The following is an 18,120-nucleotide window of genomic DNA, read 5'->3' as shown; positions in this document are numbered from 1 at the left end:
GGTGCAAGCCTGCCAGCACCCAGCTAGCAGACCCTGCACCTGGCACGGCACAGAGCCACCCACCCGATGCCCCCCAGCCCACCCCCTCTTGCCGGGACCAGGCTGGCGGCTCCCGGGAGCTTGCCCTGGACCGCAAGAGGCGGGCACCTTCCTGGGCTAGCGCGGACATCGTGGACCTCGTCCACGATCTCCGCACTAGGCACAGGAAAGTGGCCGTCTAGGGCAGGAGAGCTGCCAGCCTGGCCACCCAGGACCAGGTGTGCATGAAAATCAAGGGGGTCCACTGAGACCCCCGACACTGAGCCCTGAGCTTACAATGGCCGTCCTGGGTCAGACCAAAGGTCCATCTAGCCCAGTAGCCTGTCTGCCCACAGCGGCCAACCCTAGGGACCCTGGAGGGGATGGACCGAAGACAATGACCAAGCCATTTGTCTCGTGCCATCCCTCTCCAGCCTTCCACAAACTTTGGGCAGGGACACCACTCCTACCCTCTGGCTAATAGGACTCCATGGACCCAACCTCCATGACTTGATCTCACTTCCCTTTAAACTCTGTTCTAGTTGTAGCCTTCACAGCCTCCTGCAGCAAGGAGTTCCACAGGTTAACTATTTGCTTTGTCAACAACAACAACTTTCTCTTACTAGTTTCAAGCCTGCTACCCATTCCTTTCCTTTGGTGTCCTCTAGTCCTTCTTTATGGGAACTCATGAAGAACTTTTCTGAATGCACCCTCTCCACCCAACCCCTGCTTTTAGAGACCTCTATCCTGTCCCCCCTCCGTCTCCTCTTTTCTAAGCTGAACAGTCCCAGTCTCTGTAGCCTCTCTTCATCTGGGACCTGTTCCCAACCCCTGATCATGTTAGTTGCCCTCCCCTCTCCCAGCCTTTCTCTTCCCCTCCCCCACCTCCTTTTCCCAGTCTCCCCCAGTTTTTTTCAATAAAGACAGAGTCAATGTTGGAAGAAACGTTATCTTTATTTTGTACATCAAGAAGAAGGGGGGCTAGGGAAGGGCAAGTGGAAGGAGGTGAGGGAGGAATGGGGTACGAGCCCCCGATGGGGAGGACTGGGCTGGCTCTGCGGGCTTCTGGGGGTGGAAGCTCTCCTGCAGCCCCCCAATTACTCCCTCTCCCCAGATGGCAGCCTGCGGCAAGTGCAGCCGGGCTGATGGCCGAGTGGTGTGATGTGCCCAGTGTGGGCACTCCGGGCACTCCAAGCCAGAACTTCTTTGCAAGCGGGGCACCCCTTAGAACTGTGTGTCCGGGGTGGGGGTTGGGACCCTTTAAGCGCAGCCCTCGGCTAGCCTGAGACAGTATCTCCATGCTCTAAGTCCTCCTTTTATGCCCTGCCGGCACTGCTTCCGGCCATCCTTAAGCCCTGTTCAGAGTCCACTTAATGTGGACTTACTAGTTCGAACTAGCAAAACGCTAGTTCGAACTAGTTTTTAGTTCTAGATGCGTTAGTTCGAACTAGCGCTGTAGTGTAGACGTACCCTGATATAGTTCTAGCCTTCACATCCTCCTCTGGCAAGGAGTTCCATAGGTTAACTGTGTGCTGTGTGAAGAAGAACTTTCTTTTATTATTTTTAAACCTGCTGCCCATTAATTTCATTTGGTGTCCTCTAGTTCTTATATTATGGTAACAGGTAAATAACTTTTCTTTATTCACCCTCTCCACACCACTCATGATTTTATAGACCTCTATCATATCCCCCCTCAGTCTCCTCTTTTCTAAGCTGAAAAATCCCAGCCTCTTTAGCCTCTCTGGGTAGAGCTGTCTCTTTTGCCCGCCACCTGTGGGGCTCCACCCACATTCTGGGATTGAGCTACCTGGAACTCCTTGGTGCAGGGAACTGATCAGCCAGCATGGGCCATCAAACCCACTCTGACAAGCCTCACCTCCCCAGTTCCACCCCAATGAAGGCTGAATGAGGGTTCAAGTAAGGTGCTCTTATGGGTTGTCAAACAAGGACCCAAACCAATAGCTTATGGATTTATTCAGGGGTGGGGAACCTTTTTGGGGTCGGAGGCCACAGACCTAATGGCCATTGATGGACCTAACCTCCATGAATCTATTTGCTCTTTTTTCAACCCTGTTATAGTCCTAGCCTTCACCGCATCCTCTGGCAAGGAGTTCCACAGGTTGACTGTGCGCTGAGTGAAGAAAAACATTATTTTGTTTGTTTTAAACCTGCTGCCTGTTCATTTCATTGGGTGACCCCTAGTTCTTATACTGTGGGAATAAGTCAATAACGTTTCCTTATTCCCTTTCTCCACACCCCTCATGATTTTATAGACCTCTGTCATATCCCTCCTTAGTCATGCCATTCATTTAGCTTTGTCACCTTGAGTTATGAATGCCCCCCCAATAGTTTCATTTGAAAGACATGCAGATTTTACAGCAGGGGTGGGGAACTTCAGGCCTGGGAGCTGGATGCGGGCTCCGGCTTGCCTGGATCCGGACTCTGAGGCTCAAGCTCCCCTCTCCCCCTGCACTGGTGCTCCCACCTCCCCGCTGCCCCACTCTGGGGCTGGAGCACAAGTAATCTACTAGGCCGGTCCCCCCAGGCTCTGGTGTGGAAGGGGTATGTGGGGAGGGTCTTTTTCCTTCTCAGTCAGGGGTGGATTTTTTTCTTCTCACTTGTGTGCGGCCCCCGGCGGATTTTTCTGTGGGTCAGCAGCCCCCAACCCATCAAAGGCTCCCCAGTCCTGCTTTACAGTGATGGACCACATAGCGGGTATGGTCTTCTCTAACAGAGAACGTAGACAAGACTCAAAAATACTCCCTTGGGAAGCTGTAACGTGCCTCACACGCTAGAGTGAATCACAGAGAGAGACAAAGCAGGCTGCTCCCTACATCAGAGCCCCTGGCCTGCAAGGAAGACCAGAAGCCCCCCATGAGCCTTGCAGGTACCAGTGTATAATTTTGATTTAGTTTTCAATACACCACAATAAGTACCTAGGCAAGAGAAGTTCCCTCAGGAGACCAAATTTCTGTGAGATGCATCCCTGCTCCCCACCCCTGAAACACTGGGCATCCTCATCCCCCCCCCACCCCCACGCACAAAAGAGCCCACGGGGGTTGCTTTGGGCTCCTGTGTGGGTGGGGGCGGGGGAGGCGGGGTGGGCATGAGGGGGTCGATTTGTCATGAGCCATCTCTCACAGCAAGGGGAGTACAGTCATTCCTCATTGAACACTAGAGATCTGGTTCAGAAAACGATCGTGTTAAGTGAAAACGTGTTCTACGGGGTCAATTTTTCCATTGAAAATGATGGAAAGGGTGGGGGTTGCGTTTCAAGCGGGGGTGTCTGTTGGGACCGGGACATAAGGTTGGGGGAGAAAGGGGACTGGGTTACAGCAAGGAGGGAAGGAGTTTGGCTCTGGGGAAGGGAAGGGGAGGAGAAGGGAGGGGGATTGGGTTGGGGGTGTGTCCCTGTGATGGGTCTGCCAGGACCCGCACTGTGACTGGAGAGGGGGGGGTCGCCGGGGAACGGCGCAGCGAGTGGCGAACTCTCCGCCGCTTTGCAGGGAGGCGTGGGAAGCCCCGCACAGCCGCTGGTGACAGGCCGGCTGGGGAAACCCAGCCACCGGCCTGCAGTTGGGGGCGGAGGAGAGGGGGCAAGGCGTCCGGTGAAGGGGAGTCAGCAGGAAACGGCGAATCTTCCGCCGCTTTGCAGGGAGGCGGGGGAAGCCCCGCGCAGCCGCCAGCAACGGGCTGGCTGGGGAAATCGTGTTATTCCGGGGATGGTCGTGTAATTCAAAAAAGGTTCCCTAAAAAAAAAAATCGTGTGATCGCGAAAACGTGTTAAGGGCGTGTTAAATGAGGAATTACCGTAGGCTCCAACCCCGTCCCTCCCTGCTTCTCTTGGGCCGAAGAGAGACCCAGGCCGGGTGCCGAGCGGGTACCGGCGGAAATGGAAGGTACTGGACCAACCCCTGCCGCTTTCAAGGCGTGCCAGTGGCAGACAGCAGGGGGCAGTGGCGGGTAAGGGACAAGCCCCCGGGGCAGCCGTGCTGGTGGAGAGGCGACTCCCATGCGCGGTGGCTGGGTCCTAGCGATGGGGCTGGGGGTGCCCAGCTTTCCTACAGGCAGGACCGCCCGGAGCTGGAGAGCTCATGGGGCCTTCTCCATGCAGCTGTGACCTGGCTGGAACGCCGGGCCCTACCCGTGGCAGCCTCAAAGCGGGGGCTAGCGACAGCCAGACTGGCTCAGACTCCATCCACCTGGCGCCCTTCCCTGCAAGTGCTTAGCCCCAGGGGCACTCCGCTGCTGCCCCCCATCCGCAGGGCCAGGGAGACAGAACTCCGGGAAGCCCTGTGGCCTCTCCTCCTCCGTGGGGCCGGGTCAGTGCGGGAGAAGGGGCTCTGCCTCTCCCCAGAGGGCACCAGCGGCTCCCACATTCACTAGGGCAGGCCCCAGATCACAAGGGAGCCCGCGTGAGTGCCTTGCCCCACAGGCCGGCCCCTGGGGTCTGTGCTCTAGGCGCTCGGCCAGACGAGGCCACGGTGAATGTGTGGTGCATAGACCCCTCGTCCCCAGCAGCGGCTTCCCCTGGGTGGTGCTGAAGCGGAGTAGCCTGGGACCAGCCCCCTCCCAGCCGGGGGTGGAGATAGGGGGTTGACCCCTGTGGCAGCCATGAAGAGGGCAGATATCCCTGTGGCTGTGGCACAGGACTGGCTCTCAGGAGAGCTGGCCTCCGCCACCGAGCCCCTGCGTGATTTTGGGTCAGTCACTTAATGTCGCTGGGTCTCGGGTCTCCTCTGTAAAATGGGGGTGACGCTACTCCCTAGCTCCACCCCTTTGCCTGCCTGGATTACAAGTCCGCTGGGGTCAGCCCTTTCTCTCACGAGGCGGCTGTGCCGCGCCCTCGGGTCCCCGCGCTCAGCCGGGCCCGCCAAATGCCACTGAAATACAAACTAGGGGTGCAAACCTAGGTATTTCACGAGCCCTCCCAGACGTGCAGCTGCACAGAGCTGTCCCAAGGCGGCGGCGTGAACACACGGTGCCCCTGCAGCCGAGACGCCAGGCAGGCTCGCTCCGGCGTGAGTTTCTAGTCCTTGAAAAGCGTTTGGTGGCCGGGTGCTGCCGTGTGATAACTGAGGGCGCCGTCTGTGATCTGCTGGCCCTGCATTAATATGTCGGTTGAGCTTCACAGCAGGAAGTGAGCGAGCAGCTGGAGGGAAGACTCTGCAGGACCATGCCGCAGCGCCTGGCGGGGAGACCCTACCCCCAAACCCAGCCCAGGCACTGAGACCATATGTCAGGCTGGGCGCCTGCAGAGCTGCAGGACACTAGAGAATTGAGAGGTTGCTCTTGATTCGGCAGTCAAGGAAGCTATTGCCAAGAAGGTGAGCAGACAGACAGTACTGGTAGGCATGCCTGGGCCCCGTTACAGGGTGGTAGGGCTTTACGCCAGACTGCTGGTTGAAAAATCCAGGGATTTTAAAAATCCCTGTTCCCAAACTGGAGGGTGTACCCCTTGGGGGGCATGAAGAAATTCCAGGGGGGCCGTGAGGTGACCCAGCACCCCCACCCTCAATCGCCTCCAAGTTTTGCTGCTATTTTTGTTTTTCATCCCTGGTCTGTTCCTTTTTTGTTTCTCAACAAGTTTTGCTGCGTTTTTTTTTTTGGGGGGGGGAGTGTGAGGGTTTCTCAAAAATCAAAAAGGAGGCGTGATGCTGAAAAGTTTGGGAATCACTGGTTTAGAGTAAGGAGTCCACATACTTCAAGGGCAAGTCAAGGTAAAATGGCTGGTCAGTCCTGGGGAGAAAAGAAGGGGAAAAGCTGCAATTTATACCTTTGCTAGACACTCAGGGTATGTCTACATTGGCACCCTTTTCCGGAAAAGGGTGCCAATGTAGACACAGCCTCAGGGTATGACTACACGGCAGAGTTTTTTTGGAAAAACGGTGTTTTTTCCGAAAAAAATGTGAGTTACGTCCACGCTGCAATCACATTCTTTTGAAAGAAAATGGAAAGAACAGAGGGTTTTTTTCCGACATTGGTAATCCTCATTCTACAAGGAAGAAGCCTTTTTCTGAAAGAGCTCTTTCGGAAAAAGGCGTGTGTGGACGGGGAGGAGAGAGATCTTTGGAAGAAGAGGGAAGAGGAAAATGCCCGGGTGCCCTGGTGGACACTGTGTCCATAGCAATCACAGCGTACATGTGAGGGAGCATCCATTCAGTGTGGACGCTATCTGTCAAAAAAGCAGATCGCTTTTTCGATGCGCTTTGGTCACTCTCTTTCGGAAGAAGTTTTTTCGGAAGATCTCTTCTGGAAGAGCTTCATCCGAAGGAAGCCTGCAGTCTGGACGTAGCCTCAAAGGCTATGTCTACACTAGGGCGCTTACGGCAGTTTAGTGAAGACTCGCACTGCGGTGCCGAGGGTTAATCCACGTCTCCGAGAGGCAGTAGCTGTGTCCAAGGGAGGTGTTAGCTAGGGCAACAGAGTAATTCTTCCATTGCCCGAGTGCTGGTCACATTGGGGATTGAGATCGGCATAATGATGTCTCTCAGGAGCGTAACTTTTCCACGCCCCTGAGAGAGGTAACTATAGGGTTGCAAATTACAGATGGAGAGCAGGGCTCAAGACATTGGAGGCCTGACCCTGTAAGGCATGGCCAGTCACTGCTGTCCTGTCCACACATCTCTGTGACTTTACAGAGGTCTGGCAAAAGGTAGCATGGCCTGCTGGGTAGCCAATGGAGGAGGGCTGGGTTCTGTTCCTGGCTCAGCTGCTGATCTGCTAATTAATTCATTTCATGTCTCCCTGCCTCAGTTTCCCCTCCTGCACATTGTCTTGTCTATTTAGAGCCGTGGTCACCAACCAGTAGATCGCGATCTACCGGTAGATATCAGAGGCTCTAAGAGTAGTGTAGTAAGTTGAGGGTCAGTAACGAGTCAGCAGGCCTAAATAGAGGCCTGTAGCATGAAAATAGCAACAGGCCTGCAATCTAGTGAGCAAGACTTTGGTTCAGTAACAGGAGCCAAGAAAGAGGCCCTATTGATAATTGTGTGATTGTGTAAGTTAGGTCGAGCATGGAAGGACACAGGGAGGCACTGGATACAGACTGTAAGCAAAAGGGGAGTAATGGAACATCTTAATAAGAAATGTCTTGATACAAAAGCTCCCTAAAAACTAATGCACAGACCGACCTAGGTTCAGGACCGGGTTGAAATTGACAGCATGAAGGATAGTAAGTAAGCCCCCTTCCATAAGGTGAGGGGTGGTAACTAGGCAACAGAGGGTGGTAACCTGGTGCGTAAAGAAATGATGTAAGTTGTTTGTACTTGTCTATAAAAGGACACCGCAGAGGGTGCTCTCCGGCCGACCTGGGGGGGGGGGGTGCACTAGGCGCCTGAACGGCAGGTGTCATTGCCTAAACTTACAGAGTGCACAGTAACTTAACTTTGACTAAGTGCTGTTAATATCTGTTCTATGGCAATAGGCCTGCCCGGTGTTGGTACCTTGTCAACACGTGCCATAGTGCCCAGTGGTGTCACATTGTACTGATCTCTGTTACCAACTGGTAGAGCTTCGTATTTGACAATAAACCTGCTCGACTGATTTCAAACCTGGCCTGCATCTGTCGTTTCTGGGGCCTCTCAGAGATCTCTTGTGTTGACCCAAGTGCACGGGGTCTAACGCTCTAGTTAAAGGGAGTACCGATTGTTATGCATGCAGCCGAGAGTTTAACAACGGAGTAGAGGTCCTGTCAGGAGCGCGCCAGGACAACCCTGACCAGACGACGCTGACACTGACAGTCCAGACCACTGAAGGTACTGAGGTACGAGAACACCGAGGTACGACAAGTAGCTCTTGAGCTCTCTCTGAACTGCGTGCCTGCGCAGTACATTTATGTTAGATTTCCTCATTTGAGGAGCAGCTACTCACCACGCAACAGCACAGGTGAGTAGCTGCGAGGAGTGGTGGGAGCTGGGAGGTTGGGAGGGCTGAAACACCCCAGCCAGCTGACTGTGGCTTTCAGCTAAAAGAGGCTGCCCTACGCTCCAGCTGATCGGCGGCTTCTCCTCTGCGCCTGCCCACGTGGAGCTTGGTGCACCCTGGCTGAGCACCATGGCCAACTGGCCGGGCAGCTGCTTCTCTTCCCTCCAGGCCTGCTGCCCTGTGCTCAGCCCAGAGAGGCTGCATCTAGCTCCAGCTGTAGTGGAGCAAGCTTCCCAGGCTGAGTGCAGGATCACAGATGCCCATCTGATGGACTGTATACGACTAGCAATCTCAGACTACAACCCAGACTTCAAGACACTGGCAGATACTGTTCAGTCACAGGTGTCACACTGAGACTTTGTTATTGGAAGAAAAAATATAGAATTATCAATACTTGATTTTAGATTTACAAAATAGCAGAGAACAGAATGTATAATTGTAAATGCTTCATTTGACATTTAAATAGCATGAATTAAAAACAGACCATTTATTTCATAACTATAAACATGTGATTTTAATTTTATATATTGCATAATTTAAAAATAAACTGTTTAACAGAGTGTATAAGGGCTGGGGATAGCAAGTGATGGACAGGAGACTAGAGAGGGCGGGGCTTCAAGGAAGGGGCGGGGCAGTAGATCTTCGCCTGTTGTGAGACTTAAAAAGTGATCTTGGGTGTAAAAAGGTTGGAGACCACTGATTTAGAGTGTCAGCTCCTTGGGGGAAGATTTCTGCTGTGCCTAGGCTGACAAGGCCTTCCCCTTGGGGGTTGCTACAAAGAATACTTCTGTTTTCTGCTCTTCACTCGACTTCCTTCATCTTGACTCTCTGGCTGCTTCTCAAGGCTCTTCCCCTCCGCGATTTGCTAACCCCCGAGTAAACAGGTTACAAAAGTCTTTTCTTTCCACACCGTTCCCGGCTTTCGCGCTTGCACAAAGCCTTCCTCTGAAGCGTTAGGAAACACGAGGCTGGCTACGCCCTTTACAGTGTGTATGTGTGCAGGGGTGGCTGCCAGCAACGGGCGCCCTGGGCGAACCATGCAATCAGGGCCCCCGCCTCCAAACCCCTCAATGATCTGCGCCCCATTTAACTTGGCACCCTAGTTCACCTATATGGACAGGCCGCCCCGTGTGTGTGTGTGTGTGGGGGGGAGGGGGTCATTTGACCGGCTCTGGATTGCGAAACCACGGACTCACCACGATGCTGCAGAAACAACTGCAATGCATTTTCAAAGCAGAAGTGGGGGAGAGTTAAGCAATTCTGGGAGTGCAGCTGCAGGCTGGCAGCTTCTGCTGACGGGCTTCAAAATCTGGGTTTTTCCCCCTACACCCTCCAATCTGCTGAGTTGGCCTGACCTTCCCTCTCTGCTACTTGGGTGTAAATCAGGAGCAAGGACGCTGAAGAGAAGGCCTGGCAAGGGTGCAAATGGAGAGAGAAGCAGGCTCGGGACCATCAGGTAAACCGCAGCTGGCAGTCACTGCGGCTTTCCTGGTCTTATCATCATCATCAACGTCACTTTCAGCCATTCGGCTGCAGCATGACCCCGCGTTTGCACGCACGACCCAGAACCCCAGAACCTGGCTCTGCCCAGCCCGGCTTGAGATCAGTACCTTCAGAACCTAAAAATTCCACACCTCTTAACCGTACGACCGCTCCCCCAGCCTGTCTGCTTGTCCCACCCTCCTGTTATGCTTCATCTTCCCAACGGGCAGGGTCTGTTGTTTATTACACGTCTGTACCGCACCTGGCCCGCTCTTGGAAGCGTTGAGACACTGTTGCTTAACGCAGATAACATCTGCCCAGACAAGAAATGGCCTTTGTGCTACTTACTCACTCCCTACCTGCTGGCCTATGCAAAAGAGGGGTTTCTAGGCACCACCTCCGTTTCGCCCCCACATCTGCTGGATGCAGCTGGCCCTGGCTGCCTCACAGAGCTAAAATAACCAACACTCGGAGCATGATCCTGCCTTGATTGTTTTTAATCAGAACTCTCCAGCGATTTCAGCTGGGCGCCGCGCAGGTTGAAAACCGGCACTAGTGTTGCCTCCTGGGGTCTGGATGGGCTTGTGTAACCCACACACCTACTGGGTGTGGTGCAAGGGAAAGGGAGAGTGTTCTGCAACCTTAGCTGAGAGCCAGCTGGCTTTTCACTCAAGTGCAGGGGTGGGGAACCTAGGGCCCAGATACAGCCACCAGCTTGCCTGGATCCAGGCTCTGAGGCTCTGGGCTCCCTCCTAGCACTCGGGGCCCACTCTGTGTGCATAAAATCAACTAGCCTGGCCCACCCCAGGCTCTGGGGTGCATGGGGAGTGTCTTTCTCCTTCTCAGTAGGGGGTTGGATTGGGGTTTTTTTTTTGCTACTCTCACGTGTGTGGTCCCCGACTGATTTTTCTGTGGGCCAGCAGCCCCTGAGCTAAAAAAGATTCCCAGCCCCGTGGCAGAGGCTCATGCCCTAAGCTTCTGTGGTGCCCCAGTTTGGTTCCACCCAGGCACTGCACTTGCAACAGTTCAGATGCTAATTCAACAAGATCCATTTCCTCCTCCCCCCCTTAGAAGAGTTTACTGACTCTGGATCTATCTGTACCTAGTCCAGCGAGGCATTTCCAGCCTCTCGAAGGCAGGGGAGAGTGAATGGTTAAGATCATCGGGCATCATTCTCTAGGAAATGTCTTAGGTTAATATTCTTTTCCTCCCGCACACGCCCATTCTGTAAGCACAGTTAACAACACACTAGGGCCGTGAACAGATAACGGTTAACGGTGACCGGGGAGCAGCTCTCCGCCCATTGAATCTGTTAAACAGGGTTAATGAATTAAATGGGGTTTTCAAAAGTTTCAGAGGGAGAACCTGTAACTGGAAAAATTACAAAACTAATGAATATTCCTGCAGCACCTTAGAGACTAATAAAACATGTCGATGGGATCATGAGCTTTCGTGGGCACAGCCCACTTCTTCAGATGAATGGAGTTGAAGGGGTCCAAGTTCCAAGTACAGTAAAACTCCAATAGTCCAGCATCCATCCAATAGTCCGGCACTCCTGATAGTCCGGCATCAAAATGGCAAGAGCCTAGTGAGTGGGCTTCGGCAAAAAATGAGTCACAAGGCAACAGCAGCCGCAGCTGAACTGAGCAGAAAGGGTAAAAAAGGCTTAAAAAAACTAAACCATTACAGTATACTGTATACAGTATGTACAATAAAAAGGGTTAAGAACTCTTTATATACAGTATATAATGTGCAAAAGCGGTGAGGAGTCCTGTGGCACCTTATAGACTAGCTGAAGTGTTGGAGCATGAGCATAAGCATAAGCTTTCGTGGGCAAAGACCCACTTCATCAGATGCATGTCATATACCAGGAGACTGAAACCGAAGAGAGGTGGGTATGTTTAATTTACCACCTCATTAGGTCTAGGGGCTGACATCTCTGGTTTCCTTCAGACACATCCTGGTTCCGTTCCCATTTGAGGCACGAGATACCTGGACGAGGGTGAACCAAGCATATGAGGCAGGCCTGAAAGAGGGGGGGAGGAACATCTAACACCCCCCCCCCCCCAGGGAATGAGCACAAGAGGGTTGTGTACTGTTAGGACTAAGGGGCTCATTACGGAGAGACTGGATAAATCACCAGGGAGTGATTAAGCCGTACGTTAAGCTTGGGACTGGCCGAGTACGCAAGGCGGCAGGCAGCACGAACTGGTGACCCACTCTCTCATTGCACGTAACATTGTAAGACCTGGCAGACGCCCCCCAACAGGCACTTAACGTATACACTCTCGCACAGTGCAAATCCCCCCCGGCAGTTGGGAAGGTACCAAGGGGTGCTACGAGGTGCAAAGACCGTACGGTATAAGCCACACACGGAATCTCAGGGGTAAAGGCTGATTCCTAGGGGCGCGTCTGAGAGACGTAGCTCTTGAGGGACAGTTAAGCCGTGTGTGGAATCCCCGAGGAGAAGAGGGAGGAAAACCACGCACAACCTCCATAAAGCCCCAGCCGGATCGGGAGCCAAAGCGCCCGAGTCCGGGCTGGAGGAGAAGGGACCCAGCACCTGTCCGGAGGGTCTGGGACGGTTTGGAAGTGAGCTGTAGCTGTTACAGCTGGAAAGTGTGACCCGCTGCACCTCTGCGTTCTCCGGACCGAGCGTTGTGTTTGTATGTCATACCCTGTCATTATTTGTTAGGGATTAGGATTGCCAGCAACCAATAACTGAGTACACCAATCCGTGGGTTGTTGTAGACAGCTTCTGGGATTTGGAGCAACCCCAGGGATTGCTCCTTTTCCAGCTAAGAATAATCCTATTCCTCTACTGATAGTGTGTTGGAAACCACAATTAGAATCACTCATCTGAATGAATGCTAATTGATGAATGAGGAGTGAATGCCACTGACTAGGTCTGAGCTAAGACCCAGCAAACCTTTCTTTCAGTGTAAGTGTGCGTGAACAAAACCACAAAGGGAGAACTGAGAAGTCCAATTTTCACAGTACAATATGGCAGCACGACAGGAAGCAAGTGTTAGCCCTCGAGACTATTTAGAATATAAACATGCCCAAACCCGGCACGTTGCTACTAAAAAGGATGGCTATCCAATAGCGGTATCAGAAAAGGATTTGAACAAGTGGTGGTCAGAACCAAAAAAAAGATAAGACCAAGAAAGCAGTGATAACTGTGTTAAACATCCTTACGCTAAAGGAAAAGAAAATTAAAGCCCTGCAGGAAGAGATTAATGCCCCAAAGCATAATTCCTCTTTTAGCAGTGAGCCATGTAATCCACACACTGCAGCAGCTCTGTGCCAGGAGGATGTGAAACAGGGAGGAACCAATCTTGCAGTTCCCGCACCCATACCAACCGTGTTACCTCACTTTGTATGTTATATGTTTATTGATTGTGCGGATGGGAAGGTGTAGTGCTATGAGTGCTGTCCTGACCCGACTAAGGCAGTGAATCGAGCTATCAATGCTAATTCGAACTAAGGAAGCCTGCCATAAGGGGGGGTTCCCGCCTTTTCCCTACTTGCACATGGTACTAGTGCTCTGCACCCCATTCTAATTCTTTGCACTCAGTACCAAATAGCAGCACACGGTTCAGAATGTTATGTACCCCACCCGCAAAAGAGAGCACTCAGCCCCTTGGGAATCTTCCCACTGGAGAGAGCTAAAAATACCCCGGTTCAGTGGCAGTTGGGTTCCCTTTTTTCTTTCTTTTCCTACCTGGGTACCAGTACGTGCGGTTCTGTGTATGTCCCTCTGTTGTAGTATGAATGGTAGGGTGAATGAGTGAGAGAGCGAGAGAGTGATAGCGTGAGCCTGGACGGTGTAAGGTTGGTGTGAGTGTGGGGGGTATTTTGGGTTTGCCTATTACCTGTGGAGAATTCCCGGGATTACCGGCTACATCCCATTGGGCTACCATCAAGGAGCGGAAGGCCTTTGATCCATAGTCCATTCCTCACCCGCTGCCCGACTAGAAGGCCAGATCCTGTGACATCGCGGGATCTCCTCACAGTTCCTCTGCCACGGCTTCCAATTAGCTACGGCATTGAGGTCGTGAGCATCTCCTCTGCCTTAGGCCACGAGAGTGTGTGTAAAGTACAACCTTATTGTGCCTAGGGGGTCTTCACTGTCTGCTTTATTCCCTGGGATTTGGGTATTAAATTGTTGTTACATGCTGTTCTCTATTTTAAATTTACAATTGTTCTGTATTTTAACCTTACAATACAGGCAGTCCCCGGGTTACGTACAAGATAGGGACTGTAGGTTTGTTCTTAAGTTGAATTTGTATGTAAGTCGGAACTGGTACATACTGTAGGGGAAACTCTAGCCAAACATTTCTCCAGAGCTCAGTTTTATTCTCCCACACCTCACTTCCCTCAGTCCTTTATTCTCAAGATGAGGTGTCTGCTGAGAAAAGCCGCTCCGCATCTCCCTGGTCTTCTGGGGGGGCGCTAGCTTCGCGTCTCCCTGGTCTGCTGGGGGGAAGCAGCTAGTGCGGGGTTGCCTCACCCCGTTTGTAAGTAGGGATCCGATGTAAGTCGGATCCATGTAACCCGGGGACTGCCTGTATATGGTTTGGCCCCAAATTAAGACTCGAAGTTTCTTTTGTTTGGAAAACCACACGCCGGTGACAGATACAGCCACAAGCAATCGGCCTCAGGCGATCCTGTCTTCTGGGACTTGGGACATTTACCATCTGTAATATAAGTCAGAGCGTGTCCAATATTAAATTCTAAATTAATCGTTACTGCGTCCCAGGGTAACAACCGCACCTCCCTTGTATCCCTCATTATATCCGGATCCTCCAGAAAAAGCACAGATGATAGTTACAAAGGGCCAAACCACTTTTATGGCCCCAATTAAGACACGGACTCGGCGAGTCCGAGATGTAAATGAGCAGGGCGAACAGGTCCGAGGATTCCACTCCGAGACTGTCTTGGTGTATCACCCATTTACATCCTTAGAGAAACAAGCTTTTACAGCCGAGTTGCCTGATTTGAAGCGAGACCATAAGAATACTGAATTTTGGAACAAACTGGAAAGCATGGGGGAAATGCACGGGTTACATAAAAAGGATCAACACATTCTGATTAAATGTAAATGTCCCAAGGATGTGTGGGAAAATCTGGAGGACCGATGGAGAACTGGGGTCTAGGCTGAGGAGCCTACCCCGGACCCTGAACACCCCGGGCAAGATCTCGCAAACAATCAGGAAGGAACATTAGCAGAGTTCAGAGCCGCCCTCTCCCTTGCTCTGGGGGTACGCACCACCAGTTGGGGAGCATTGAAATTAGTCACACAACAGAAGGAAGAGCCAGTCACTACCTACGCAGAAAGAATATGGACCGCCTTCCGCTCCTGCTCTGGTCTCGATGGTGTAACAAATAGAGACCAGGAAGCATTTTTACAGCTCTTAACGGAAGTGGTAAGGACAAGAGGGAAACTGAGGCATGCCACTGTTGGGGAGGGCTAGCAACTCAGAGGTAATTCAAGGGAGTGGAAGGTCACGAGTACCGATGAAGTGCCCTTGTTCTCGGAAAATTGCAGCTCACTCGCCCATGGAAGTGGTAAGGAACTAGTTGTAACCGGTTACCCTAGCGGATCTTAGGCAGTATTTTAAATTAGAATGGGCCACCCCGACGGGGGTAGAAATGTTTTCTTGTCTTTCAGATCATCAGAAAGCGCTGGTGCCAGCTGAAGAAAAACAACAAACAACAACAACACAAAACCATGGTTCTGTGTCATGACAAAATAAGTTCGTGTTCTGTCCAAGTTTGTCTTGTGTGTCTTAATTGTAATACGTATTGCAAATATTGTTGTGTGTAGGATATTGTTTTAATGAAAGGATAATTTGAGTAAAGCAGAAGCATGAATTTAAACCAACAAAAGTAATAATTGGGCCCAATCAATTGGCAACTCTAAACTTAGTGAATTGGCAACTTTAAAATTCAGGGAAAGGATAATAGTTTGGTAATTGTTTAGGCTAGGAGAATGTTAACAATGTCTCCACAGGTGAACAAAAAAAGGAACTGGAAGGAAGCAAGGAGTGCATCACGTGAACCGAAGGATGGGAGACGGGTACCAGCCCCCTTCCCCATCAGATTGGTTTTGCTTTAATGGCCACACAAATAAAATATTCAGCTTCTGCAAATTTGCACACCAACCATAAAGTGATTTGGCCAGAGATAATAAGAAATCTGTAAAAAACAACACGGGCAAGAGGGACATCAGCATATTTAAGTAAAGATGCCCACAACAACGAGGAAACTAGTAACCTCACCCACCATTGCAATAACAGCTACTTGCCCTGCTACTCATTGGTGCCTGATGCCTTAAAAGGCCTCAAGAATGATGGAATTCCATGGGTTATCAATTAAACATCTGAGAACCATGCTTGGTGCTATAAGAGAAACAGTGACTCTAGTCAACGTAACCTCCTTCAAGTCACATACATAGAACAAATACACACTAATAGCAATGGGGAGTACACGGCCTTGGGCCTCCCCTCAATCACACATAATTATTTTGTTTATTGTAACACATGAACACTAGGAGGACAAAGAATACACAGTCCTCTGAGTTAAAGTTTGTATGGAATATTGTGGGAAAGAAGCTAAACACTAACATCAGGCCACTGAAGTTGGACCTACGGACTCCCACTGGGGCTTACCACTTAAAGCCCAAACAAAGGTAACATATTGTATTGTGTTAATTAACCAGTGTTCACCAGGGTAACTCCTGCATGTCACTCCATCAGTTGGTGTATAATAAATCCTCCGCCTGTTTTCACCTCCATCCAGAGTGTCCTGGATTATTTCCAACATAAGTGACATCAGAGCCCATGTAAATGACATCAGAGTCCAGTCCCCTGCCCTCACGGCAGGACCAAACACTGCCTAGACCAAGGCTACTCAACATGCAGCCCATGAACCACAGGGCCTGTTTGTTTGTGGCCTGCATTGCGGTTTGGGTTTCCGCGGGGTTCAATATGCGGCCCATGGGTGGGAGCCAAAACAAAAAAGGAGTCAGTATAATGGACTTCTGTTGAGATGCGTTTTCGTAGTTAAATTCCTCAACTGTCGTTGCTCATTCAAAGTGTTGTCCTCTGCGTGGAAATCGGTAACTATTGCATTTTGTTAATATCAGCAGAATTGACTTAAATGGGACCTACATGTTGTGTAGTCTTGCCTAAATCTTTGTATTCATGCCTGTCAGTGTGAAAGAAGCTATTTGAATATATATGCATATAAATTTGCATGTACCGCCGCTCTCCGAGTTATGAACCAACACTTGGTCTGTAACTCGAACTGTTCGTAACTCGGATCCCAACTGTTCGTAAGTGCGGGTTGCATTCGTAACTTAGGGACCGCCTTTACGACTGCTCCATGGGAATGGTTATCCAGCCACTTATAGAGCCACCTTATAGTAGTCCCATTTAGGTTGTATTTCCCTAGTTTATTGATAAGTAGATCATATGAGACCCTATCAAATGCCTTACTAAACTCTAGGTATGCCAGGTCTACCGCTTCTCCCTTATCCACAAGGCTTGATAGCCTATCAAAGAAAGCTATCAGATTGGTTTGACATGATTTGTTCTTTACAAATCCATGCTGTTACCTATCACCTTATTATCTTCCAGATGTTTGCCAATGAATTCCTTAATTACTTACCCCATTATCTTCCCTGGCACAGACGTTAAACTGACAGGTCTGTGGTTTCCTGGGTTGTTCTTATTTCCCTTTTTATAGATTAGCACTAGATTTCCCTTTTCCCGTCTTCTGGAATCTCTCCCGACTTCCATGATTTTTCAAAGATAGCTAAAGGCTCAGATACCTCCTCTATCAGCTCCTTGAGTATTCTTGGATGCATTTCATCAGGCCCTGGTGACTTCCAGACATCTAACTTTTCTAAGTCATTTTTGACTTGCTCTTTTTTTATTTTAACTTCTAAACCTACCCCGTTTCCACTAGCATTCACGATATTGGGCATCTCATCATCATCCACCTTCTTGACAAAAACGAAAACAAAGAAGTCATCAAGCACTTCTGCCAAGTTTCCGGTTCTTGTTTCTCCCTCTTCACTGAGCAATAGGGCTACCCTGTCCTTGGTCTTCCTCTTGCATCTAATATACTTGTAGAATGTCTTCTTGTTATCCTTTATGTCTCTAGTTAGATTTAGCTCATTTTGTGCCTTTGCCTTTCTAATCGTGCTCCTGCATACCTGTGTTGTTTGCTTATATTTATCCTTTGTAGTTTGACCTAGTTTTCATTTTTTATGTGACTCCTTTTTGATTTTTAGATCATGTAAGATCTCCTAGTTGATCCAAGGTGGTCTTTTGCCGTACTTTCTATCTTCCCTACGCAGTGGAATAGTTTGCTTTTGGGCCCTTAATAATGTCCCTTTAAATAACTGCCAACTCTCTTCAGGTGTTTTTCCTCTTAGTCTTGCTTTCCCATGGACCTTACCTATCAGCTGTGTGAGTTTACTAAAAATCTGCCTTCCTGAAATCCATTGTCTCTATTTTGCTGTTCTTCCTTCTACCATTCCTTAGAATCATGAACCCTATGATTTCATGATCACTTTCATCCAAGCTGCCTTCCACTTTCAATTTTTCCACCAGTTCCTCCCTATTTGTTAAAATCCAGTCAAGAACAGCTTCCCCCCAGTAGCTTTCTCAACCTTCCGAAATA

The sequence above is a fragment of the Pelodiscus sinensis genome, chromosome 2 (assembly GCF_052426305.1).
Source record: "Pelodiscus sinensis isolate ZL-2025 chromosome 2, ASM5242630v1, whole genome shotgun sequence".
Lineage (NCBI taxonomy): Eukaryota > Metazoa > Chordata > Testudines > Trionychidae > Pelodiscus > Pelodiscus sinensis.
The sequence above is the reverse complement of the archived record's forward strand: the minus strand, read 5'-3'. Positions refer to the sequence as shown.